The sequence below is a fragment of the Ailuropoda melanoleuca genome, chromosome 1 (genome assembly GCF_002007445.2).
Source record: "Ailuropoda melanoleuca isolate Jingjing chromosome 1, ASM200744v2, whole genome shotgun sequence".
Lineage (NCBI taxonomy): Eukaryota > Metazoa > Chordata > Mammalia > Carnivora > Ursidae > Ailuropoda > Ailuropoda melanoleuca.
The window spans coordinates 174,538,004-174,553,095 of record NC_048218.1 but is presented as its reverse complement, the minus strand read 5'-3'; positions in this window follow the sequence as shown (position 1 = coordinate 174,553,095).

Below are 15,092 nucleotides of genomic sequence, written 5' to 3'. Positions count from 1 at the left end.
ACATTTTATTCTGCCCTTACAGAAAAAAAAAAATTCTTAAAGTTTTGAAGTAAGTGTTTCTAGTCTTTATTGTTTAGGTTCTTAAAGCTCCTATGGCCTAGTGTCTTAGCCAGGATACCCCCAACAGCACTTTTAAGAATTTTAGACAGTGAAAGAAAGACAAAGTATCGCTCAATACGGTGGACTGAGGATCAGTTCAATATTTTTAATGTGAGAAGAGAACTGAACATATTTACAGTTAAGGCTAAAGAGCCCCTAGAGGGGAGAGATCAGAGATACAGAAAAAAAGTTGTTGTTTTAGGTTTCTATGGAGACTGGGAGGGGTGGGATCCAGAAAGCAGGTGTAGTGTTTGACCTTGATCAGTAGAAAAGAGTCCTTTTCTGAAAGCAGAAGGAAAAGGTGAGGAAGAAGAGGGTGGATTCAAAGTCTGTAAATATGTCAAAATGAAAGAGGCTCAAGTGTTTCTGCTTGAGGGCCTCTACTTTCTCGATAAAGTTAGAGGTACAACTAGAAGTATTAAAGAATGGCGAAGGTTTTAAGTTGTTACATGAAATTAAAAGAGGTAACCTACGCCATATGCAGAACATAAAAGTGAAGCTAAGGCCCATCCAAGGTTAGAGATCACAAATCTACAGCTACTGATTTCTAATTTCATTCAATTATAGTTGAAGAAAACATTTTATAGGGTTTCAACCCTTTTAAATTTATGGAGATCCATTCACAGTATATGGTATATGGTCTATCCTGTACAATATTTCATGTGTACCTGAGAAGAACACATGTTCTATTATTCGGGGATTGATTGTCCTATAAGTCTGGCTTATAATATTGTTCAAGTCTTATGTTTTGTTCATCATGTCTAGTTTTTTTTTTATTCATTATTGAAAGCAAGGTAAATAAATCTCCCAACTACTAATTGTTGCATAATACATTTGTCAGTTTTTGTTTCATATATTTGTCAGGTTTTGCTTCATATCAATTTTTTCTTCATGTATTTTGTGACTCTTATTAGACATATAAGATGCATGAGATATTATAAAATGTCCTTTTTTGTCTCTAGTAACATTTTTGTCTGATATTTTGTCTGATACTTGCATTGCCACTTTAGGTGACTCTGTGCATGGCATATCTTTTTCCATCATTTTATTTTCAACCTATTTCTGTCTTTAGTTCTCAATAGGTCTCATACACAGCATATAGTTCAATTATGTTTTTTAAACCCATTTTGTCAATTTTTGCCTTTTCATTGAAGTATTTAGCTTATTTAGATTTAATGCAAATATTATAAAGTAGGACTTATGTCTGCCATTTTGCTATTAGTTTTGCATATCTGTCTTCTATATGCCTTTTGTCCTTTTTGTTTCTCTTCCTCTATTACTGCCTTCTTTGGTTTAGAAGGAGTATACCTTTTTAGTTCTCATTCCTTTTACTACATTTTTAGTTATTTTGTTACTTACTTCACTACTTATTACAATTAGCATCCTAATCTAGTTTATGTTGATAACAAATTTAATAGCAGAAAAAATTTGTTCTAATACACCTCCAATATCTCTCATTTCCAAGGAAGATATACAGATGACCAATAGGTACATGAAAAAAAGGTGCTCAACATCACTAATCACCAGAGAAATGCAAATCAAAACTATATATATATATATATATATATATATATATNACAGGAAATAAGTGTTGGCAAGGATGTGGAGAAAAGAGATCCCTTGTGCACTGTTGTTGAGAACAATTAGAGCAGCCTCTATGCAAAACAGTATGAAGATTCCTCTAAAAATTAAAAATAGAACTATTATATGATCTAGAAATGCCCCTTCTGGATATTTATCCAAAGAAAATGAAACACTAACTTGAAAAGATAATATGTACCCCCCCATGTTCATTACAGCATTATTTACAATTGCCAAGATACAGAAACAACCTAAGTATCCACTGATGGATGACTGGATTAAAAATGTGGCATACACAGTTGAGTATTACCTTGTCATAAAAAAGAAGGAAAATTTGCCATTTGCAACAGCATAGATGAAACTTGAGGGCATTATGCTAGTGAAATAAGTCAGAGAGAGGCAAGTACTGTAAGATTCAACTTATATATGGAGTCAAAATAAAGAAGTAAATAAGTTCATAGGTACAGAGAACAGATTGGTGATTGCCAGAAATGGGGTGGGGGATGGATGAAATGGTTGAAGGGGGTCAAATGGTAAAAATTTCTACTTATGAAACAAATAAGTCATGGGCATATAATGTACGGTGACTGTAGTTAATATTGCATTCTCAGATAGCTCCATTCACCCTTTCCCCTAGTTCTCAAGATAAATACCTGAAAAATAAAGATAACACATAAAAACAAAAGTTTATGAAATTGAACTTATAAACTTGATTTGTTTATTTATGAAGTAAAGTTAGTAATTATATAGTGAAAAAATAAATCTCACCCTGCAGTTATACATTGGTATACATTTGTTAAAAAAAAAATGTTACTACTACTAATACTGTATTGTGGATTTGAAAGTTGCTAAGAAAAAAAATCAATGTTCTCATCGCTCACACACACACACACACACACACACACACACACACAAATTTAACTATGTCCTGTGTTGGATGTTAACTGTACTTATTGTGGTGATCATTCTGCAATATATATAAATATTGGATTATTATGTTGTATACCTGAAGCCAATACGATGTTATATGCCAATTATACCTCAACTTAAAAAAAAAGAAAATAATAAAGAGCAGGCTTTTAACATGAGCTTTAATTTCTTTCTGTAAGAGGAAAAGATAAGCTAGGAAAACACTCTGGTTCAATTGAGTCCCCATTTAAAATGAATGTGTGCCTGGAGGCACTCACAGCCTGGAAGAATAGGAATTTCTCCCTAAATTTTGCATTTCATCATGAAGTTTCATATTTCAAAACAAGTCAAAGAATAATCCAAAATATTACCAAGGAGAGCCTTAAAAATGCCAAGAAAAAAAGGCAATCAGTAGCTTTCCTTGTAGAGTTCAGAGATTTATAAGTTAATCTTTCTAATCCAAAGAGATGTCTAAGGAAAATGGCACTTGCTTTTACCTTTTTATCTAGTACTGGGCTTATTAGGAAAACTTCAACATAACAAGTTATTCACAGAAATTATTCTTGAGCCACTGAAATGTTCCAAAAACCCAATCTCTACCTGAGGATATCAGATCACATTTAGGAAGAAAAACTGTAAAGACATAATTACAACTTATTCTAATAAATGCTAGTATGTTGGAATTTTCAGTGTTAAGAGATTGCACACAAATAGTAACCGACCTTCCAAGAGGAGTTTGACAAAAACAGACATAATGTGAACTGAATTCTAATAAATTAGTTTAACTTAAAAAGGAATGAGAGAGGGAAAAAAAAGAGAGAGAGAGAGAGAGACAAGGTAGGTTTATATATATTGGCCAGCAACATTTTCTAAGGCATATTGAAAAGCATGAAAAAGATAGCATAAAATGTTTGTTATGATCCTACTCACTCACATAAGAGTGTGTGTATACACCTACGTAAGTAAATACATAAAATAGGATATAAAATAACATAACCCAACAGATATTAGCTGTTACTTTTGGAAAGGGGAGAGGGATATAGGGCAATAAATTGAGGCTTGAGTGTACTCTCTATACTTACACACAATTTGAATTTTTTCCGCATATGACTTTGCATGTTCATGATAACCCAGTTTCAAAACTCCAGGGATTGTCATTCACATTGAAGGATAAGTAAAGGGTTGGCCCACAGGGGCTGTGCAGTATATCTTTCACATAAACTACAATGTGAATGGAGGCCCTGGAGTCCTGAGCAACTTGGCTATGATCAGCAATGTAATATAGACATATATTTAATTTCAGTGGCCTTTAAAGAGGAAGAATCCTCTGATAGTGAGAATGTAGACGAGAACAGGCATGGAAATGGACAGGCCCAACACACAGACTCAAAGAACTTGAAGTGTTCTGAACATGAATATTGTATACAAGCAGACAGACACAGAAAATGAATCTAGAAATACAGATCTGGGTCAGACCATGAAGGAGATTTAGATTTTATTTGGGATACTTAGGAGAGTGACATGATCATGTTTGACTTCTAGGAGATGACTGGAAGCAATGGGAAGGACCAGTTGGGAGTAGCACAGCAGCTGTGATGGAAAGACTAGTTAGATGACTGTTAAAATAGTTGAAAGAAAATAAAATAGGCACTGAGACAAATGACAGTAGGAATGATTGGGATAAGACAAATTTAATCAATATTTAATAGACAATGAATATAAGAAATGAGAGGGATGTCAAAAAAGACTCTAAGATCCCAAATCAAGATTTCAAGCAGCATGTCTGGGAGAACAAGGTATGATGCTGACTTGCATGCTTAGACACAGAGTTCCTGACCTAAATCTTGACCTGGGTCAGAAATGGTCTCAGAGCCTCAGGTGGGGTTGAGCCTGCCAGTAGGCACTCACTAATTGGTCCCACATTATATGTACCAAGTCAGATAGGTCACTGTATTGTGTTGTGAGACAGCTTACATTTCTCCATCTTATTACTAAAGATATTACAACTTGGTCAAATCCTTGCTGAATTATGTCTATAGCCATCCCCTTAATCTGCCAGTTAAAAAGCAGCAGCACATTTCATTTGGCTGAACTTGTTCTCTATAAACCAAAGCTGCCTCTTACCAATACCATCTTTTTTCCCAACCTCTCAAACCCATTTAAAACATCAATTATATGTTTTTACTAGATATTTACATGAGGACTGTCGTACTCCACAGTTTTCCAAATCTAATTTCACATAATTTCAGTTCTCTCTCAACAGATGAGTGTTAAAGAGCTGAATGCTTATACTCTCCCAAAATTCTTAGGTTGAAACAACCTCCCTCCCCAATGTGATTGTATTAAAAGGTGGGCCTTTGAGAGATAATTAGGTTTAGATGAGGTTATGAGGGCAGGATGCTCAAGAATGGGGTTAGTGCCCTGATAAGATTCATCAGAGAACTTACTGCTCTTTGCTCTCTTCCATGTGAGGACACCATGAAAAGATAGCAACTATAAACCAGGACAGGAGCCCTCAACAGACACTGGATCTACTGGCACCTTGATCTTGGACTTCCTGCCTTTAGAACTCTGAGATGTGTTTGTTATTCAAACCACCCAGTCCATGATTATTTGTTATGGCAATCCGAATTAAGACAATAAGTAAAAAGTCAATCCTCTCTTTTACACTCCTATGCTGATTTGCTCAATGTATGTTTATCTAGCAACATACAGCAATAATAATAAATATTTGAGTCCTTTACTGCTTAGTCAAGCACTATTAATAAGTTTTTTACCTACAAAATTTCATTTATTTCTTAGAACATGGCTTCAAGTCCATACATTGACATTTAAAGAATAAACTCCATTGTAGATAGGTTAAATGAAGAATTTTTGTTAGAGGATATTATGTAGCTTATAGAATCATTGAAAAGGCTGAAGAAGCAGATTCTGGTTTGAGTTTAAGGAGAAAATTCCCAACAGCCTCACCACAAAATCAGTGCTGCCTCTTTTAGATCAGAAAACCACTGGCTCCAAAAACACTGGTTAGGAGGCCACAATGGCCAGGTGGCTGCCACAATCACAGAACTGCCATGAATCAGAAACTGCCATGGCTGTCAGCTTAGGAATCATTCCCTGCTAGCTACAATCTGTGCTAGCAGAATAGATGCCCCATGCCGGCCTCTTGGCACCTACAAAGTGAATAACTGGACATATGAATTCTGCTTAACGCTGCCACAGAACAAATTAAGTGCCCCCACTACCTCTTTGCCATCAAAAAAAAAAAAAGCAGAAGCTGCAGGAGCCCATCATCTACCTTACTTCAGCCTTTCAAATGTCAAGAACTGTTGTTGTTTTAAGATTTTATTTATTTGACAGAGAGAGAGAGAGAGCACAAGCGGGGATAGCTGGCGAGGAAGAAGCGGGCTCCCAGATGAGCTCCATCCCAGGACCTGGGGATCATGACCTGAGCCGAAGGCAGACACTTAAGTGAATGAGCCACCCAGGCGCCCCTCAAGAAATGTATCTTACTGGTTAATTTATACCCAGAGCCGTTGCTGCAAGTGAGGCTGGGAGATGTAGTTTCTTTTTTAATTGACTTGTTGACATACAAATTATATAAAATTTTTATTCTCCTGTGGTAAGTGTGGAGAGGAGTTTTCAGAAGTTATACAGTTACATATCTACCACCACAATCAAGATCTAGAACATTCTTACTACCCAAAAATGTTCACAGGTATCCCTTCTCATCAATTGTCACCTGCTACCACAATCCCCAAGCAACCCCAGATCTACTTTCTATGATTACAATTTTGCCTTTTTAAGAATTTCATCAAAACGGAATCATACATTATCTTGTCTTTTGTGTCTGGCTTTTTCTTAGTAGAAGGGCTGTTGAGTTTGTATGTTGTTGCACATATCAGTAGTGGTTTGTTTCTTTCTATTGCTGATTAATATTCCAAGTATGGATAGACCACAATTTCTTCATCCATGAACCTAACTGGACATTTAGGTTGTTTCCAGTTCAAAGCTTCTATGAATAAAGTGCTAGGAATCCTCACAAGTCTGTTCCTGAATATGTTCCATTTCTCCTGAGTAAATTACAAAAATAGAATTTTTGAGTCATATGGGATATGCTCAATTTTACAAGAAAATTTCAAGCCATTTTCTAAAGTGATCATACTTTTGCATTCCTACCTGCTGTGTATAAGACATGTAGATATTCTATATCCTCACCAATAGTCGATATTGCTATTATTTTCCTATCTATTCTAGTGAGTGTATTGTGGTAAAATTAGCATTGTCCTAAAGACAACACTTGATATGTGATTCTTTTCCTATCCATTCTAGTAGGTATGCTGTGGGAAGTGTAGCACTGTCTTAATAACTAATGACGATGAACAGCTTTCATGGTAGTTTCCCCATCTTTCACATATCTTTTTGTGTAAAGTGTTCAAATGTTATGCTCATTTTTTAAATCATGTTTTTTATTTTCTTAGTATTAGGCTTCAAGTGTTGATTATACATTATGGATGGAAGTCTTTTGTAATAGAAATGATTGACAAGTATTTTTCTCCAATCTGTGGCTTGTGTTGTTTCTTTCAAAGAACAAAAATTTTGATGATATCTAATTTTTTTGTTGTTGTTGTTCTTTTAAGGTTTATTCTATCTTCTGAGGCCTATTTAAAGGACCTGAGCCTAACACACAGGATTTTACCTATGTTTTTGTCTAGCAGGTTTATAGTTTTAGCTCCTGTGGTTAAGTCTATGATCCATTTTGGGTTCTTTTTCTATGTGGTGTGAGGGAAGGATTAAAGTTCATTTTTCCAAATACGCCTGCCTGATTGTTACACACCATTTGTTGAAAAGATTATCCTTTTTCCATTGAATTACCATTGTACTTCTGTTTAAAAGCCACTGAATATATATTACTGGTCTATTTCCAAACTTTATTCTGTTCCATTGATCTGTATGTTGTTCTCAAAATGTGATCTAAATCTCAGACATCCTTTCAGAGATTCCTGAGGTCAAAATTAGTTTCATGATAATACTAAGTCATTTACCTTTTCACTTTCATTCTTTCATAGTATTTCAATAGAGTTTTCTAAAGTCTACATTAAATGTGATATTGCAACAAATTAAATGCAGAATAGAAATGAGAATCTATTTTTTTTTCTCCTCCTACTTACAGGTTAACACTTTAAGTTTTTATTTAAATTCCAGTTAGTTAACATACAGCTTAATATTAAATTCAAGTGTATAATATAGTGATTCAACACTTCCTTACAACACCAGATGCTCATCCATCACAAGTGTACTTCTTAATTCCCATCACCTATTTAACCCATCCCCCACCCACCTCCCCTCTGGTAAACATCAGTGTGTTCTCTATAGTTAAGAGTCTGTTTCTCAGTTTTCCTTTCTCTTATTTTTTTTCCCCTTTGCTCGATTGTTTTATTTCTTAAACTCCACATATGAGTGAAAGCATATGGTATTTGTCTTTCTCTGACTTATTTTGCTTAGCATAATACTCTCTAGCTCCATCCAAATCAACGACATAAGAAACAACAGATGTTGGGAGGATGCAGACATAGGGGAACCCTCTTACACTGTTGGTGGGAACGCAAATTGGTGCAGCCACTCTGGAAAACAGTATGGATGTTCCTCAAAAAGTTAAAAATAGAACGACCCTACAAGCCAGCAGTTGCGCTACTAGGTATTCACCCAAAGAATACAAAACTGCTAATTCGGAGGGATTATTGCACCCTGATGTTAATAGCAGCATTATCTAGAATAGCCAAACTATGGAAACAGCCCAAGTGTCCATCGACTGATGAATGGATAAAGAAGTGGTATATATAAAGAATGGAATATTATCCAGCCATAAAAAATATGAAATCTACCTTTTAATAAACCAGACATTAAAAATTTTTCAAAAGTGAAAAATAACACCACTCTTCTAATTTTTGAGGGGACTGTGAACTTATTTTTCAAATTTGTTCAGTAATATTTTTTTTTTAAAGATTTTTTTATTCGACAGAGATAGAGACAGCCAGCGAGAGAGGGAACACAAGCAGGGGGAGTGGGAGAGGAAGAAGCAGGCTCATAGCGGAGGAGCCTGACGTGGGGCTCGATCCCATAACGCCGGGATCACGCCCTGAGCCGAAGGCAGACGCCTAACCGCTGAGCCACCCAGGCGCCCCTGTTCAGTAATATTTAAAATAGTTCTAATATATATTTTTTAGACTCAATTCAAGTTTTTTATGTTAAATAGAACTAAAATATATGGTATATATCAACAGACAAAACCCATATAACTCATATAAGCAAAAAGCACTTTTGGATCTTCAATTTTTAAGCATGTAAAGGGGTCCTGACACCAAAACTTTTGAGGTATTATCCCTATGACAATACCACACTACACTGATGACTCTAGTTTCATAGTAAGATTTGAAATCAGATACTGTGAGTCTCCCAAATGTGTTTTTCTTTTAGAATACTGGTGTATTAGTTGCTCCTGTAACGAGTGGCTTAAAACAACACAAATTTATTATCTTATAGTTCTATATATCATAAGTCTAACATAGGTCCCGCTGGGCTAAAATCAATGTGCCCACATGGCTTTTTTCCTATGGAAGTTCTAGGAGGGAAATCATTTCCTGTTGGCAGGTGGTTAGAATACTTCAATTCCTGTAGTTGTAGGACGCCTTTTCCTTGCTGGCCTTCAGATGAGAGTTAAGAATTTCCAAGCAAAGAAAATTCTAGCCTCCAATTACTTCACTGGTGATTTCTACATTTAAGGAGGAACTAATACGAATTCTACACAAACTCTTACAAAAATAGAAGAGGAAATACTTCAATGAAAAAAAATATATAAACCAGCATGTTATCTCAGTATATGGATTATTCAGTGAATATTTTCATAGACTGGGTGGCTTAAAAAACACTTATTCCTCACAGTTTGGGAGGCTAGAAAACCCAACATCAATGTGTTAACAGATTCAGTTTTTGGTGTAGGCTCTCCTTCTGGCTTGTAGATGGCTACCGTCTTGCTATTTGCTCATATTGCTTTTTCTTGGTGGGTGCAAATGGAGAGAGAGAGAGCTCTTGTGTTTTGCTTTGTTTTGTTTTTAATTTAAAAGTGGTGTTTCCATCATGAGAGCTCCCTTCCCTCATGACCTAATGTTACATCACTTACCTCCCAAAGGCCTCACCCTCCAAATACTGTCACCTTGGAGATGAGCGGTTCAACTTATGAATTTGGGGGAGACACAGGCATTTAGTCTTATAGCACTATCCTTATTTTTGTTAACTTGCATATAAATTTCTGAAAGTTATTTAAAATTTCAACTATAGGTACAGCTCTCCCTTATCTTTCAATTTTATCAGATTTGAAGTCATGTATCATGAAGCTCTGTTATGAGTATATATTCAGGACTGTTTTATCTTTTTTATTAAATGGCCCATTTTAATTATAAAATGTTTCTTTTCATCTCAGGTAAAATCCCTTCTTTTTAAGTCTATTTTGATATTAGTATAGCCATTCCAGCTTTCTTTTGATTACGGTTTGCATAGTATTTCTTCCCCTATCCTTTTGTTTGCTTAATATATCTTCCCCTATCCTTTTCTTTTTATCTCTTAATATAGTGTCTTTTTTATCCAATTCTTTGTCTACTTTTGAGTGCTTAGACCATTTGCTTTTATTGTGATTATAAATAAGGACATTTTAATCATCCCATTTTGCTCTTTGTTTCCTAATTAATTGTCCCATTTATTCATTGTTCCGCTTTCTTCTCTTTTCCTGCTTCTTTTGGGTTGAGTATTTGTTTATGATTCTCTTTATCTCTACTAATGGCTGGCTTTCTACATATATTTGCTTGTTCTTTAGGGATTGCTCTATAGTTTATAATGCACCTTTATATTATAACAATCAAGATTCAAAACAAAAAATACTTGCAATATAGTTCATACCACTACAGTAGTATACTTGTATTTCTTCTCTTATCCCTTGTGCTTTCACACATTTTTACTTTTACATGTGTTATGAAACCCACAATATACTATTTTGCTTTTTGCAATTATCTTTTGAGAGATTTTCTAAATGAGATGAAAATATATTTTGTTTTTACCCACATATTTACTATATCTGTCAATCTTCATTTGTTTTTACAAATACAATTTTTTTTCTGGTACCAGTTTTCTTCTGCATGAAGAAATTCCTTTAACCTTCATTGTGGTGCACTCTCACTGGCAAACAATTCTCTTGGCTTCCAATTGTTTGAAAAATATGTTTTTCCCTCATTTTTGAATGATAGATTTGGTCTTTTCTTTGGCAGCTTTTAAGATTTTTGCAATATCACATTTTTTCAATAACTTGATAATGTTGTACCGTGTAGCTCTCTGTATTTTTATTTGGGTTGGGATTCTTTGAGCCTCTTAGATCCATGGATTTAAGCTTTTGTCATTTTGGAAAATTTTGAGCCATTTTCTTCAAATACTTCTGTACTCTGTCGTGTCCCTACCCTACCACTTTCCTTTCCTTCTAGGACTCAAATACATGTTGGACATACTAATACCATCCCACAGTATACTGGTGCTGTTTTAAGTTTTGTTCAATCTTTTTTCTCTCCATGCTTTATTTTTAATTATCTCTAGTGCTATGTCTTTAAGTTCACTGATTATTTTTTTCTGCTTTAATTTGTTACTAATCCTCTCTGGTGTATTTTTTACTTCAGATACTGTGTTTTCATTGCTTGCGTTCTACTTGGGTCTTTTTCATATTTTTCATTTATCTCTTAATGTTCACTCTTTTACGTTCTTCAACAAATTTATAAAATACATAATAGCTGTTTTAGGGTCCTTTCCTGTCAATTTCATCATCTCTATCAGTTCTTTATCTTTTTCTATTAATTTTTCTTTTGGATGATGTTTTCCTATCTCCTAGCATACCAGGAAATTTTCACTAATGCCAAACATTGTGAATTTAAAGATAGTAAGTACTAGTTTTTATTGTATTCTTTTCAAAAATTGAACTTTTTTTTGGCCTGCAATAAAGACTTTCATTTCAGTTTGATTCTTTTGTGGCTTTACATCCCCCCACCCCCCCTGCTCCCCTTGGCATATAGACAAAATGGTCTTCTTTCTGGGATAATTTATCTTCACTGCTGAAGTATGACCTTTCTGAGGACTCTTACCCAGTGGCTTATGTATAATGAAGGTTAGCCACTTTGGCTGGAAGAAATGTGATGTATCCCTAGCCTTATGTGCTCCTGGAATTATTTGGCCTATTGACTTCCAGTGTTTTCTCTTTCCCCAGCTTCATGAAACTGCACCTCATGTTGACACAAATCAGTACTCAAAGACTAAATAGGACCCCTCTGCAAATCTCTGGAGTTTTTGCTCTTTACAGCTTTCCCCTTTCCAACATTTGGTCTCACAAATTATAGCCTCCTTGTCTTCCCTGGGCTCTCATCTCTATGCCCCTGATTCAGCAAAGTCACTAAGCTTTCTTTGGCTTCCCTTCCCCATGTTGTAACCCAGGAAGTGTTCTTGGGCAGTAAATTGAGCTGGTTGTTGGGCTTACCTCTCTCAGAGATCAAAGTATTGCAGTGCTTGTTGTCCAATTCAAAACGCTTTTTTTAAAATAATGTTTTGCCATTTTTTTAGGTTCTTATGGAAAGAAGAACAATTCCTGTATAAGTTCATCCTTCATGGGGAGAAGCAAACAAGTTCAGAAATACAGTTTTTAGTTTCCTACACTACAGAGAAGGCAGACTACAAAGAAGGTAGCATGATTTGAGTACTAATCCACCATATCCAACGATATTATCCCCATGATACAAAGAATACTTGGGCATAGTAACTCATGAAGAGAGTAAGTGGCAGAAGTAGGATGAGAAACACAATCTCATTTCAGAGCCTATATCCTCAGTCACTTTTCTTCACTTCCTCCTTAATTCTAAATATTCACAACCATCTTTGGGTGACAGATTCTTTTCCATTTTGGATCTACCCTTTGTATATCCAAACCCCGTCTGATAGACGATAGGCCCTGTAATACTAGAGAACTCATAAAAGGAGTCATCACTCTAACAGATAAAGGAGAGAGAAAAAAATTAAAATTCAAGGTCCTTTATCTTCAGGTCAACCTGAACACCAGGAGGATTAAACTCCTCTTAGTGCTCAAGATGTATCTCCTCTAAAATCTCATTCTCCTTCATTTAACACTTTCTCCCCATTCTTTCTATTTAGAATTCTTAACTTAAAACAACAACAACAACAACAAATAGTGGAGCTTGCACTTTTAATATTAGGATTAATGAGAGTTCAGGAAGAAAAATGCATGAAATTCAATGTCTGGGTCAAGGAACTGTACCCTACAAAGGTTTTATATAGCTGTTCTATAAAGTAACATTCTGTTACTTGTCATTACAGTTTACTCTCTTTCAACAAATATTGCTCAATCTCTGAAATCATGGCTTTATAAACCATGTTAGGCAACACAGGTTCTATTTATAAGCAATTTTCAAAGGCCATATTGTGTCCCCAATTCACATGCCAAACTCCTACTGATATCTAGTCATGTGCAGATCAAGGTCATACTGTGGTTAATATTCTCACTTTCAACTCTATGCGAGAAACTAGGGTGAAAGCATAAGTCCTTGGCATCAGTAAAGTTCAAGCTCCAGTGTAAGTGAATGGTGTCCAAGGCCAAACACAAAGGCTGATTTTTAACAGAATTGTTGCCATGGCTTGGTCACCTCACAGATGTGCATGCATATCAAAGCAACAGGCACAAACTGAAACTGCTCGGATCAGAACTATCCAAAGGACTCAGTCACTCAAAATTCAGCAGAATCATTGCCTTGGAGCTGTCAAACAAGAGGCTATTGATCATCCAGAATCTATAGTTACACTCCTGCCTCCCTCTCCCTTACCCACTCAGCTTCAAGCTGAGATAACACAGGCATAGTAATATATTTTAAGAAAAATGGGAGCCCACAAAATTGTTAGTCTTAAACCTGCTTCCTGCAAAGGTAATTCTCTACAATGATTCTTATCTTTCAGTGTCTTGAGTAATTACATGATTTAGAAACTTTATCCTAACTTGTCCCTTGTTTGTATAAAGTAGTATATTATTTTCTTTTCGAGGTACAGAGATCATAATTTCCATGCCACTGTTGTTTTGAATATGAAATATATTTCTTATTACTTCAAACAGCACTTGATGCATTACGTTTACCAAGTATCCAAACAAGTCAAGTGGAGGAGATCCTGTAATAACGTAGACATTTTTGTGCATTACTCACTCAGGTGAAAAGGTGAAGTCAAGTGTACAGCGGCTGGGAATTTATGAAAAGAGTCAGCCTCCTCCACTTGAAAAAATATCACGTAGTCATATTCTCCTGTCTTTCAGAGCCAATATTAGAGGTGATGGCCCATTTCAGATCATAACAACAACAAAACGGTTGCACTCGTTTTAAACAGGTTTGCTAAAAATTAGAAGTCAGTGTTGCATTGTCCTCATTTTTTCTTTTTATTTCAATAGATTTTTTTTCTGCTTCTGCTGTTTAATGCAGGCTTTATGCCAAAACCATCTTAGAAAGTCTGTTATGCCAGATGTCACCCTTTTGCCCTTTTGCTCTATCTGCAGATTTTCTTTTAACAACAGCTGAAGCCCAAGTTAGCAAGCATGCATTTTCTACAGTAAAAGAGGTATTATGAATAACACCTTTTGTATTTTGAATAACACCCTCAAAGAGCACATCACTTTATTCATGCACTACATCTTTAAAAAGAAGGATTATTCATGGTTCCCTTAGATTTAAAGGGAGAACCTTAAGGTTTTAGCAGTTTAAGATCAGGGCCATCACCTGTAGTAGAAACTGATGGGTAAGGTTTAGTATACTGATGGTTTGTTTTTGCCTTTATACTGATGGTTTCTAGGAGGGAAAAAAGGAAAAAAAAACCCACAAAAAACACTGCTTCCCCAGTAAGTGCTTTATTTCTACTTCATTTCCAAAACAGACCTGTAGACAGTGAAACTATGCCACTCCCCTACAGGAGCTAGCTACCTGATGGTTAAGTGCCACTGTAGAGAGGAGTGTCCTGGGTCAATGGTTAATTAGAGTAGGAAGAATTCCTGGATAGATTGTTGGGCCAAATTTGTCTTTCCATACATTTGTGTACTTTATCAATGTCCAGCTTTGGAAGTTTTTGTCTGAAAGTTGGTCAACAGTCTAAGAGTTGAATGTTACAGAAAAACATGACAACCTAATCAGATATGGGACATTAGATATTTCAGATTTTAGAAAATCGAAGAGATCAAGAGAAAGGGAGGTTCAGAGCAAAAGAATTCTTTATCTCTGGGAGAATCTATTCTAAGTATCCAATTCTGTTTCACAAAAATCTATTTCTATCCATCTCCAAATTTATTTTACTCTAAAGAAGCCTAAATTAAAATATCACAACAGTTAATATATAAGGTTCTAGGTGTTGGTCTTTTAAAGCTGAAACAAATC